The sequence below is a fragment of the Macaca mulatta genome, chromosome 8 (assembly GCF_049350105.2).
Source record: "Macaca mulatta isolate MMU2019108-1 chromosome 8, T2T-MMU8v2.0, whole genome shotgun sequence".
Classification (NCBI taxonomy): Eukaryota; Metazoa; Chordata; class Mammalia; order Primates; family Cercopithecidae; genus Macaca; species Macaca mulatta.
Window position 1 is genome coordinate 52,269,705 of NC_133413.1, and position 12,055 is coordinate 52,281,759.

Genomic DNA, 12,055 nt, shown 5'->3' on the forward strand with positions numbered 1-12,055 from the left:
CTGTAACTCTGTGAGATGATTTCACAGAACACAAAGAAGTTTCTCAGAAAGCTTCTTTCTCTTTGTTATCGGAGGATATTTCCTTTGGCCTTATAGTCTTCAAAGGGATCCGAAATATCTGTTCTCAGATTCCACAGAAATAAGGCTAGCAAAGAGATCCACGAAATACTGATGTAACTCTGTGAGTGGAAGTCACACATCACAGAGCAGTTTCTCAGAAAACTTCTTTCCAGATTTCAACTGAGGATATTTCCTTTTTCACCTGAGCCCTCTATGGGCTTCCAAATATCACTTTGCCAATTCCACAAGAACTGTGTTAGCGAAAGGCTTCTTGAGGGGAAAGCTGTAACACTGTGAGATGATTTCACAGAACACAAAGAAGTTTCTCAGAAAGCTTCTTTCTCTTTGTTATCGGAGGATATTTCCTTTGGCCCTATAGTCTTCAAAGGGATCCGAAATATCTCTTCTCATATTATACAGAAATAAGGCTTGCAAAGAGAAACACGAAATACAGATGTAACTCTGTGATTGGAAGTCACACATCACAGAGCAGTTTCTCAAAAAGCTTCTTTCCAGATTTCATCTGAGGATATTTCCTTTTTCACCATAGCCCTCTATGGGCTTCCAAATATCACTTTGCCAATTCCACAAGAACTGTCTTAGCGAAAGGCTTCTTGAGGGGAAATCTGTAACTCTGTGAGATGATTTCACAGAACACAAAGAAGTTTCTCAGAAAGCTTCTTTCTCTTTGTTATCGGAGGATATTTCCTTTGGCCCTATAGTCTTCAAAGGGATCCGAAATATCTGTTCTCAGATTCCACAGAAATAAGGCTAGCAAAGAGATCCACAAAATACAGATGTAACTCTTTGAGTGGAAGTCACACATCACAGAGCAGTTTCTCAGAAAGCTTCTTTCCAGATTTCATCTGAGGATATTTCCTTTTTCACCATAGCCCTCTATGGGCTTCCAAATATCACTTTGCCAATTCCACAAGAACTGTCTTAGCGAAAGGCTTCTTGAGGGGAAAGCTGTAACTCTGTGAGATGAGTTCACAGAACACAAAGAAGTTTCTCAGAAAGCTTCTTTCTCTTTGTTATCGGAGGATATTTCCTTTGACCCTATTGTCTTCAAAGGGATCCGAAATATCTGTTCTCAGATTCCACAGAAATAAGGCTAGCAAAGAGATACACGAAATACTGATGTAACTCTGTGAGTGGAAGTCACACATCACAGAGCAGTTTCTCAGAAAGCTTCTTTCCAGATTTCAACTGAGGATATTTCCTTTTTCACCTGAGCCCTCTATGGGCTTCCAAATATCACTTTGCCAATTCCACAAGAACTGTCTTAGCGAAAGGCTTCTTGAGGGGAAAGCTGTAACACTGTGAGATGATTTCACAGAACTCAAAGAAGTTTCTCAGAAAGCTTCTTTCTCTTTGATATCGGATGATATTTCCTTTGGCCCTATAGTCTTCAAAGGGATCCGAAATATCTGTTCTCATATTATACAGAAATAAGGCTTGCGAAGAGAAACACGAAATACAGATGTAACTCTGTGATTGGGAGTCACACATCACAGAGCAGTTTCTCAAAAAGCTTCTTTCCAGATTTCATCTGAGGATATTTCCTTTTTCACCATAGCCCTCTAGGGGCTTCCAAATATCACTTTGCCAATTCCACAAGAACTGTCTTAGCGAAAGGCTTCTTGAGGGGAAAGCTGTAACTCTGTGAGATGATTTCACAGAACACAAAGAAGTTTCTCAGAAAGCTTCTTTCTCTTTGTTATCGCAGGATATTTCCTTTGGCCCTATAGTCTTCAAAGGAATCCGAAATATCTGTTCTCAGATTCCACAGGAATAAGGCTAGCAAAGAAATCCACGAAATACAGATGTAACTCTGTGAGATGAATGAACAGAACACTAAGCAGTTTCTCAGAAAGCTTCTTTCCAGATTTCATCTGAGGATATTTCCTTTTTCACCATAGCCCTCTATGGGCTTCCAAATATCACTTTGCCAATTCCACAAGAACTGTCTTAGCGAAAGGCTTCTTGAGAGGAAAGCAGTAACTCTGTGAGATGATTTCACAGAACACAAAGAAGTTTCTCAGAAAGCTTCTTTCTCTTTGTTATCGCAGGATATTTCCTTTGGCACTATAGTCTTCAAAGGGATCCGAAATATCTGTTCTCAGATTCCACAGAAATAAGGCTAGCAAAGAGATCCACGAAATACAGATGTAACTCTGTGAGATGAATGAACAGAACACTAAGCAGTTTCTCAGAAAGCTTCTTTCCAGATTTCATCTGAGGATATTTAATTTTTCACCATAGCCCTCTATGGGCTTCCAAATATCACTTTGCCAATTCCACAAGAACTGTCTTAGCGAAAGGCTTCTTGAGGGGAAAGCTGTAACTCTGTGAGATGATTTCACAGAACACAAAGAAGTTTCTCAGAAAGCTTCTTTCTCTTTGTTATCGCAGGATATTTCCTTTGGCCCTATAGTCTTCAAAGGGATCCGAATTATCAGTTCTCAGATTCCACAGAAATAAGGCTAGCAAAGAGAACCACGAAATACACATGTAACTCTGTGAGTGGAAGTCACACATCACAGAGCAGTTTCTCAGAAAGCTTCTTTCCAGATTTCATCTGAGGATATTTCCTTTTTCACCATAGCCCTCTATGGGCTTCCAAATATCACTTTGCCAATTCCACAAGAACTGTCTTAGTGAAAGGCTTCTTGAGGGGAAAGCTGTAACTCTGTGAGATGATTTCACAGAACACAAAGAAGTTTCTCAGAAAGCTTCTTTCTCTTTGTTATCGCAGGATATTTCCTTTGGCCCTATAGTCTTCAAAGGGATCCGAAATATCTGTTCTCAGATTCCACAGAAATAAGGCTAGCAAAGAGATCCACGAAACACAGATGTAACTCTGTGAGATGAATGAACAGAACACTAAGCAGTTTCTCAGAAAGCTTCTTTCCAGATTTCATCTGAGGATATTTAATTTTTCACCATAGCCCTCTATGGGCTTCCAAATATCACTTTGCCAATTCCACAAGAACTGTCTTAGCGAAAGGCTTCTTGAGGGGAAAGCTGTAACTCTGTGAGATGATTTCACAGAACACAAAGAAGTTTCTCAGAAAGCTTCTTTCTCTTTGTTATCGCAGGATATTTCCTTTGGCCCTATAGTCTTCAAAGGGATCCGAATTATCTGTTCTCAGATTCCACAGAAATAAGGCTAGCAAAGAGATCCACGAAATACACATGTAACTCTGTGAGTGGAAGTCACACATCACAGAGCAGTTTCTCAGAAAGCTTCTTTCCAGATTTCATCTGAGGATATTTCCTTTTTCACCATAGCCCTCTATGGGCTTCCAAATATCACTTTGCCAATTCCACAAGAACTGTCTTAGCGAAAGGCTTCTTGAGGGGAAAGCTGTAACTCTGTGAGATGATTTCACAGAACACAAAGAAGTTTCTCAGAAAGCTTCTTTCTCTTTGTTATCGCAGGATATTTCCTTTGGCCTTATAGTCTTCAAAGGGATCCGAAATATCTGTTCTCAGATTCCACAGAAATAAGGCTAGCAAAGAGATCCACGAAATACAGATGTAACTCTGTGAGTGGAAGTCACACATCACAGAGCAGTTTCTCAGAAAGCTTCTTTCCAGATTTCATCTGAGGATATTTCCTTTTTCACCTGAGCCCTCTATGGGCTTCCAAATATCACTTTGCCAATTCCACAAGAACTGTCTTAGCGAAAGGCTTCTTGAGGGGAAAGCTGTAACACTGCGACATGATTTCACAGAACACAAAGAAGTTTCTCAGAAAGCTTCTTTCTCTTTGATATCGGATGATATTTCCTTTGGCCCTATAGTCTTCAAAGGGATCCGAAATATCTGTTCTCATATTATACAGAAATAAGGCTTGCAAAGAGAAACACGAAATACAGATGTAACTCTGTGATTGGAAGTCACACATTACAGAGCAGTTTCTCAAAAAGCTTCTTTCCAGATTTCATCTGAGGATATTTCCTTTTTCACCATAGCCCTCTATGGGCTTCCAAATATCACTTTGCCAATTCCACAAGAACTGTCTTAGCGAAAGGCTTATTGAGGGGAAAGCTGTAACTCTGTGAGATGATTTCACAGAACACAAAGAAGTTTCTCAGAAAGCTTCTTTCTCTTTGTTATCGCAGGATATTTCCTTTGGCTCTATAGTCTTCAAAGGGATCCGAAATATCTGTTCTCAGATTCCACAGAAATAAGGCTAGCAAAGAGATCCACGAAATGCAGATGTAACTCTGTGAGATGAATGAACAGAGCACTAAGCAGTTTCTCAGAAAGCTTCTTTCCAGATTTCATCTGAAAATATTTCCTTTTTCACCATAGCCCTCTATGGGCTTCCAAATATCACTTTGCCAATTCCACAAGAACTGTCTTAGCGAAAGGCTTCTTGAGGGGAAAACTGTAACTCTGTGAGATGAGTTCACAGAACACAAAGAAGTTTCTCAGAAAGCTTCTTTCTCTTTGTTATCGGAGGATATTTCCTTTGGCCTTATAGTCTTCAAAGGGATCCGAAATATCTGTTCTCAGATTCCACAGAAATAAGGCTAGCAAACAGATCCACGAAATACAGATGTAACTCTGTGAGATGAATGAACAGAACACTAAGCAGTTTCTCAGAAAGCTTCTTTCCAGATTTCAACTGAGGATATTTCCTTTTTCACCTGAGCCCTCTATGGGCTTCCAAATATCACTTTGCCAATTCCACAAGAACTGTCTTAGCGAAAGGCTTCTTGAGGGGAAAGCTGTAACACTGTGAGATGATTTCACAGAACACAAAGAAGTTTCTCAGAAAGCTTCTTTCTCTTTGTTATCGGAGGATATTTCCTTTGGCCCTATAGTCTTCAAAGGGATCCGAAATATCTCTTCTCATATTATACAGAAATAAGGCTTGCAAAGAGAAACACGAAATACAGATGTAACTCTGTGATTGGAAGTCACACATCACAGAGCAGTTTCTCAAAAAGCTTCTTTCCAGATTTCATCTGAGGATATTTCCTTTTTCACCATAGCCCTCTATGGGCTTCCAAATATCACTTTGCCAATTCCACAAGAACTGTCTTAGCGAAAGGCTTCTTGAGGGGAAATCTGTAACTCTGTGAGATGATTTCACAGAACACAAAGAAGTTTCTCAGAAAGCTTCTTTCTCTTTGTTATCGGAGGATATTTCCTTTGGCCCTATAGTCTTCAAAGGGATCCGAAATACCTGTTCTCAGATTCCACAGAAATAAGGCTAGCAAAGAGATCCACAAAATACAGATGTAACTCTTTGAGTGGAAGTCACACATCACAGAGCAGTTTCTCAGAAAGCTTCTTTCCAGATTTCATCTGAGGATATTTCCTTTTTCACCATAGCCCTCTATGGGCTTCCAAATATCACTTTGCCAATTCCACAAGAACTGTCTTAGCGAAAGGCTTCTTGAGGGGAAAGCTGTAACTCTGTGAGATGAGTTCACAGAACACAAAGAAGTTTCTCAGAAAGCTTCTTTCTCTTTGTTATCGGAGGATATTTCCTTTGACCCTATTGTCTTCAAAGGGATCCGAAATATCTGTTCTCAGATTCCACAGAAATAAGGCTAGCAAAGAGATACACGAAATACTGATGTAACTCTGTGAGTGGAAGTCACACATCACAGAGCAGTTTCTCAGAAAGCTTCTTTCCAGATTTCAACTGAGGATATTTCCTTTTTCACCTGAGCCCTCTATGGGCTTCCAAATATCACTTTGCCAATTCCACAAGAACTGTCTTAGCGAAAGGCTTCTTGAGGGGAAAGCTGTAACACTGTGAGATGATTTCACAGAACACAAAGAAGTTTCTCAGAAAGCTTCTTTCTCTTTGATATCGGATGATATTTCCTTTGGCCCTATAGTCTTCAAAGGGATCCGAAATATCTGTTCTCATATTATACAGAAATAAGGCTTGCGAAGAGAAACACGAAATACAGATGTAACTCTGTGATTGGGAGTCACACATCACAGAGCAGTTTCTCAAAAAGCTTCTTTCCAGATTTCATCTGAGGATATTTCCTTTTTCACCATAGCCCTCTAGGGGCTTCCAAATATCACTTTGCCAATTCCACAAGAACTGTCTTAGCGAAAGGCTTCTTGAGGGGAAAGCTGTAACTCTGTGAGATGATTTCACAGAACACAAAGAAGTTTCTCAGAAAGCTTCTTTCTCTTTGTTATCGCAGGATATTTCCTTTGGCCCTATAGTCTTCAAAGGGATCCGAAATATCTGTTCTCAGATTCCACAGGAATAAGGCTAGCAAAGAGATCCACGAAATACAGATGTAACTCTGTGAGATGAATGAACAGAACACTAAGCAGTTTCTCAGAAAGCTTCTTTCCAGATTTCATCTGAGGATATTTCCTTTTTCACCATAGCCCTCTATGGGCTTCCAAATATCACTTTGCCAATTCCACAAGAACTGTCTTAGCGAAAGGCTTCTTGAGGGGAAAGCAGTAACTCTGTGAGATGATTTCACAGAACACAAAGAAGTTTCTCAGAAAGCTTCATTCTCTTTGTTATCGCAGGATATTTCCTTTGGCACTATAGTCTTCAAAGGGATCCGAAATATCTGTTCTCAGATTCCACAGAAATAAGGCTAGCAAAGAGATCCACGAAATACAGATGTAACTCTGTGAGATGAATGAACAGAACACTAAGCAGTTTCTCAGAAAGCTTCTTTCCAGATTTCATCTGAGGATATTTAATTTTTCACCATAGCCCTCTATGGGCTTCCAAATATCACTTTGCCAATTCCACAAGAACTGTCTTAGCGAAAGGCTTCTTGAGGGGAAAGCTGTAACTCTGTGAGATGATTTCACAGAACACAAAGAAGTTTCTCAGAAAGCTTCTTTCTCTTTGTTATCGCAGGATATTTCCTTTGGCCCTATAGTCTTCAAAGGGATCCGAATTATCTGTACTCAGATTCCACAGAAATAAGGCTAGCAAAGGGAACCACGAAATACACATGTAACTCTGTGAGTGGAAGTCACACATCACAGAGCAGTTTCTCAGAAAGCTTCTTTCCAGATTTCATCTGAGGATATTTCCTTTTTCACCATAGCCCTCTATGGGCTTCCAAATATCACTTTGCCAATTCCACAAGAACTGTCTTAGTGAAAGGCTTCTTGAGGGGAAAGCTGTAACTCTGTGAGATGATTTCACAGAACACAAAGAAGTTTCTCAGAAAGCTTCTTTCTCTTTGTTATCGGAGGATATTTCCTTTGGCCTTATAGTCTTCAAAGGGATCCGAAATATCTGTTCTCAGATTCCACAGAAATAAGGCTAGCAAAGAGATCCACGAAATACAGATGTAACTCTGTGAGTGGAAGTCACACATCACAGAGCAGTTTCTCAGAAAGCTTCTTTCCAGATTTCATCTGAGGATATTTCCTTTTTCACCTGAGCCCTCTATGGGCTTCCAAATATCACTTTGCCAATTCCACAAGAACTGTCTTAGCGAAAGGCTTCTTGAGGGGAAAGCTGTAACACTGTGAGATGATTTCACAGAACACAAAGAAGTTTCTCAGAAAGCTTCTTTCTCTTTGATATCGGATGATATTTCCTCTGGCCCTATAGTCTTCAAAGGGATCCGAAATATCTGTTCTCATATTATACAGAAATAAGGCTTGCAAAGAGAAACACGAAATACAGATGTAACTCTGTGATTGGAAGTCACACATCACAGAGCAGTTTCTCAAAAAGCTTCTTTCCAGATTTCATCTGAGGATATTTCCTTTTTCACCATAGCCCTCTATGGGCTTCCAAATATCACTTTGCCAATTCAACAAGAACTGTCTTAGCGAAAGGCTTATTGAGGGGAAAGCTGTAACTCTGTGAGATGATTTCACAGAACACAAAGAAGTTTCTCAGAAAGCTTCTTTCTCTTTGTTATCGCAGGATATTCCCTTTGGCCCTATAGTCTTCAAAGGGATCCGAAATATCTGTTCTCAGATTCCACAGAAATAAGGCTAGCAAAGAGATCCACGAAATACAGATGTAACTCTGTGAGATGAATGAACAGAACACTAAGCAGTTTCTCAGAAAGCTTCTTTCCAGATTTCATCTGAGGATATTTCCTTTTTCACCAGCCCTCTATGGGCTTCCAAATATCACTTTGCCAATTCCACAAGAACTGTCTTAGCGAAAGGCTTCTTGAGGGGAAAGCTGTAACTCTGTGAGATGATTTCACAGAACACAAAGAAGTTTCTCAGAAAGCTTCTTTCTCTTTGTTATCGGATGATATTTCCTTTGGCCCTATAGTCTTCAAAGGGATCCGAAATATCTCTTCTCATATTATTCAGAAATAAGGCTTGCAAAGAGATACACGAAATACAGATGTAACTCTGTGAGTGGAAGTCACACATCACAGAGCAGTTTCTCAAAAAGCTTCTTTCCAGATTTCATCTGAGGATATTTCCTTTTTCACCATAGCCCTCTATGGGCTTCCAAATATCACTTTGCCAATTCCACAAGAACTGTCTTAGCGAAAGGCTTCTTGAGGGGAAAGCTGTAACTCTGTGAGATAATTTCACAGAACACAAAGAAGTTTCTCAGAAAGCTTCTTTCTCTTTGTTATCGCAGGATATTTCCTTTGGCCCTATAGTCTTCAAAGGGATCCGAAATATCTGTTCTCAGATTCCACAGAAATAAGGCTAGCAAAGAGATCCACGAAATACAGATGTAACTCTGTGAGATGAATGAACAGAACACTAAGCAGTTTCTCAAAAATCTTCTTTCCAGATTTCATCTGAGGATATTTAATTTTTCACCATAGCCCTCTATGGGCTTCCAAATATCACTTTGCCAATTCCACAAGAACTGTCTTAGCGAAAGGCTTCTTGAGGGGAAAGCTGTAACTCTGTGAGATGATTTCACAGAACACAAACAAGTTTCTCAGAAAGCTTCTTTCTCTTTGTTATCGCAGCATATTTCCTTTGGCCCTATAGTCTTCAAAGGGATCCGAATTATCTGTTCTCAGATTCCACAGAAATAAGGCTAGCAAAGAGATCCACGAAATACACATGTAACTCTGTGAGTGGAAGTCACACATCACAGAGCAGTTTCTCAGAAAGCTTCTTTCCAGATTTCATCTGAGGATATTTCCTTTTTCACCATAGCCCTCTATGGGCTTCCAAATATCACTTTGCCAATTCCACAAGAACTGTCTTAGCGAAAGGCTTATTGAGGGGAAAGCTGTAACTCTGTGAGATGATTTCACAGAACACAAAGAAGTTTCTCAGAAAGCTTCTTTCTCTTTGTTATCGCAGGATATTCCCTTTGGCCCTATAGTCTTCAAAGGGATCCGAAATATCTGTTCTCAGATTCCACAGAAATAAGGCTAGCAAAGAGATCCACGAAATACAGATGTAACTCTGTGAGATGAATGAACAGAACACTAAGCAGTTTCTCAGAAAGCTTCTTTCCAGATTTCATCTGAGGATATTTCCTTTTTCACCAGCCCTCTATGGGCTTCCAAATATCACTTTGCCAATTCCACAAGAACTGTCTTAGCGAAAGGCTTCTTGAGGGGAAAGCTGTAACTCTGTGAGATGATTTCACAGAACACAAAGAAGTTTCTCAGAAAGCTTCTTTCTCTTTGTTATCGGATGATATTTCCTTTGGCCCTATAGTCTTCAAAGGGATCCGAAATATCTCTTCTCATATTATTCAGAAATAAGGCTTGCAAAGAGATACACGAAATACAGATGTAACTCTGTGAGTGGAAGTCACACATCACAGAGCAGTTTCTCAAAAAGCTTCTTTCCAGATTTCATCTGAGGATATTTCCTTTTTCACCATAGCCCTCTATGGGCTTCCAAATATCACTTTGCCAATTCCACAAGAACTGTCTTAGCGAAAGGCTTCTTGAGGGGAAAGCTGTAACTCTGTGAGATAATTTCACAGAACACAAAGAAGTTTCTCAGAAAGCTTCTTTCTCTTTGTTATCGCAGGATATTTCCTTTGGCCCTATAGTCTTCAAAGGGATCCGAAATATCTGTTCTCAGATTCCACAGAAATAAGGCTAGCAAAGAGATCCACGAAATACAGATGTAACTCTGTGAGATGAATGAACAGAACACTAAGCAGTTTCTCAAAAATCTTCTTTCCAGATTTCATCTGAGGATATTTAATTTTTCACCATAGCCCTCTATGGGCTTCCAAATATCACTTTGCCAATTCCACAAGAACTGTCTTAGCGAAAGGCTTCTTGAGGGGAAAGCTGTAACTCTGTGAGATGATTTCACAGAACACAAAGAAGTTTCTCAGAAAGCTTCTTTCTCTTTGTTATCGCAGGATATTTCCTTTGGCCCTATAGTCTTCAAAGGGATCCGAATTATCTGTTCTCAGATTCCACAGAAATAAGGCTAGCAAAGAGATCCACGAAATACACATGTAACTCTGTGAGTGGAAGTCACACATCACAGAGCAGTTTCTCAGAAAGCTTCTTTCCAGATTTCATCTGAGGATATTTCCTTTTTCACCATAGCCCTCTATGGGCTTCCAAATATCACTTTGCCAATTCCACAAGAACTGTCTTAGCGAAAGGCTTATTGAGGGGAAAGCTGTAACTCTGTGAGATGATTTCACAGAACACAAAGAAGTTTCTCAGAAAGCTTCTTTCTCTTTGTTATCGCAGGATATTCCCTTTGGCCCTATAGTCTTCAAAGGGATCCGAAATATCTGTTCTCAGATTCCACAGAAATAAGGCTAGCAAAGAGATCCACGAAATACAGATGTAACTCTGTGAGATGAATGAACAGAACACTAAGCAGTTTCTCAGAAAGCTTCTTTCCAGATTTCATCTGAGGATATTTCCTTTTTCACCAGCCCTCTATGGGCTTCCAAATATCACTTTGCCAATTCCACAAGAACTGTCTTAGCGAAAGGCTTCTTGAGGGGAAAGCTGTAACTCTGTGAGATGATTTCACAGAACACAAAGAAGTTTCTCAGAAAGCTTCTTTCTCTTTGTTATCGGATGATATTTCCTTTGGCCCTATAGTCTTGAAAGGGATCCGAAATATCTCTTCTCATATTATTCAGAAATAAGGCTTGCAAAGAGATACACGAAATACAGATGTAACTCTGTGATTGGAAGTCACACATCACAGAGCAGTTTCTCAAAAAGCTTCTTTCCAGATTTCATCTGAGGATATTTCCTTTTTCACCATAGCCCTCTATGGGCTTCCAAATATCACTTTGCCAATTCCACAAGAACTGTCTTAGCGAAAGGCTTCTTGAGGGGAAAGCTGTAACTCTGTGAGATAATTTCACAGAACACAAAGAAGTTTCTCAGAAAGCTTCTTTCTCTTTGTTATCGCAGGATATTTCCTTTGGCCCTATAGTCTTCAAAGGGATCCGAAATATCTGTTCTCAGATTCCACAGAAATAAGGCTAGCAAAGAGATCCACGAAATACAGATGTAACTCTGTGAGATGAATGAACAGAACACTAAGCAGTTTCTCAGAAAGCTTCTTTCCAGATTTCATCTGAGGATATTTAATTTTTCACCATAGCCCTCTATGGGCTTCCAAATATCACTTTGCCAATTCCACAAGAACTGTCTTAGCGAAAGGCTTCTTGAGGGGAAAGCTGTAACTCTGTGAGATGATTTCACAGAACACAAAGAAGTTTCTCAGAAAGCTTCTTTCTCTTTGTTATCGCAGGATATTTCCTTTGGCCCTATAGTCTTCAAAGGGATCCGAATTATCTGTTCTCAGATTCCACAGAAATAAGGCTAGCAAAGAGATCCACGAAATACACATGTAACTCTGTGAGTGGAAGTCACACATCACAGAGCAGTTTCTCAGAAAGCTTCTTTCCAGATTTCATCTGAGGATATTTCCTTTTTCACCATAGCCCTCTATGGGCTTCCAAATATCACTTTGCCAATTCCACAAGAACTGTCTTAGCGAAAGGCTTCTTGAGGGGAAAGCTGTAACTCTGTGAGATGATTTCACAGAACACAAAGAAGTTTCTCAGAAAGCTTCT